Source organism: Natrix helvetica, assembly GCF_964273705.1.
Source record: "Natrix helvetica genome assembly, chromosome: 15".
Taxonomy (NCBI): Eukaryota; Metazoa; Chordata; class Lepidosauria; order Squamata; family Natricidae; genus Natrix; species Natrix helvetica.
Window position 1 is genome coordinate 3,078,385 of NC_138565.1, and position 1,928 is coordinate 3,080,312.

Here is a 1,928-nt window from a genome sequence, read left to right on the forward strand (position 1 = left end):
TGAATAAAAATCAGAAAAAATAAAAATAGGACACGATTCTTTGAGGACAAATTGCCGCAGTAGTTTTGCACCATAGAGGTGTGATAGGCACACAAAGAGAGAGGCACACCTGTGCACAAAAAAACCCACACAATCCCTTAACAAGAAAAAGGTCAAGAAATCACAGCCCCGTACGCATTTTTTTTCCACAGTTGATTTCACAGTTAGCAAAACCAACCCGGTCACAGAAAGCTGGAGCAAGGAATAAATTGTTAAATTGTCCAATGGAGAATATGTTGGTTCCCTCGTTAATTTTATTTTCAAGCGGCACCGGTTCCATATTTAGATCCATCAGGAAGGAAGGAGAAATTATTGCGCGTTTCTCTGCATTTGGGGAGGGCGAGGGCACGCCTTTCCGAATTAAAAATAGGAAAATTCAGAATTTAAAAGGGGGGGGGAGGGGGAAAGGCTGGGGTTGAATTTTTAACCCTGTTCTCTCGCAACATCACCTGTGCAATCTGATTCAATCTCTCTTAACTGTTGTTGGAGGATGTGATGAAGATTTAAATGCCAGCCACCATGGTACCTTCCCCCCCAAAAAAAGGATAAATAGAGGGGGGAAATAGTGTGGAATGCTTTGTCTATGGAGATCCTCAGTCATCCAGGTCCCAAAGGTGCTTTTTTCAAGAGGCAACTGGAGTTTGAAGACATTTCGCTTCTCATCCGGTTGTGAGAACCGAAGAAGCTTCTCGGAGGAGAAGTGAAACGTCTTCAAGAAAAAACAACAACAACAAGTCCATTTGCCTCTTGAAAAAGCACCTTTGTTGAAGGCTTTCTTTCAACGAGCCAATGACGTGCAACCAAAATAAATAATTTAGAAAATACTCTTACTTCCTTTTCCCCACTTCCTTCGCAGCTTCAGACGGATGGAGACCATTCAGCAATTCCCTGCTGGAGACCCCAAATACAACCCTGGGGAGTGAGGGGGAATCACCGCCTCTCCAGAGAAAAACCCCATTTCTTAGCTCCTCAACCCCCCACCACCACCATCCCTGCTCTGTCCCATGTCACAAAACCAAATCATTTCTTTCCCAACCCTTTCTTTCCAAAGCGAAATCTGGATTGTTTCAATGTACGGTCACCCACATGAGGTTTAAGCCCAGATTTTTTTTTTCCCCCTCTGGGACCAAGCAGAAAGAGAGGGTGGAGTAGATCCCTGGTCTTTGAAAGATTCAATGCTACAGAAAACCGAGTATTAAGTCTATCATCTCCACCCTCTGAAAATCAAACTGCTACATGTAAGATATTCACCAGCTTATCAGGGCAGCTCACGGACCCCAAAAACTAACCAATACCCCCCCCAGAATGAACTGCAGTGAGAAAAACTTTTAAACATGGCTATTGGTTTTCTAATCTGCAAACTATTTATATTTATATCTATTTATATATCTATATATCTATATATATATAAATTGGCCGAGGTCCACCTCGGCCCTATCAGCAGATAACAGCTGGCAAAACTCTGGGTTGTTGTTTTTTTGCCAAACTATATTAAGGAAGCTGCTCCTTAAATTGAAAATAAAAAATAAAAATGAGGTCTTGTCCTTAAAGGGACTTTCTACAGTTGAAGTGTCCCTCAAGAGTTTTGCTGGAATCCAAAGTGGACACAGAAAGAATCTGGACAGAGATCATCTCTAGCTACCCATAGATATAAATATAGATATTGAGAGACATATATATATATATATATATATATATATATATATATATATATATATATATATATATATATATATATATATATATATATATATATATATATATATATTCATATAAATATATTCAATATCGAGCAGACTCAAAAAAAATCTCTCATCTTATATATATATATATATATATATATATATATATATATATATATATATATATATATATATTCATATAAATAT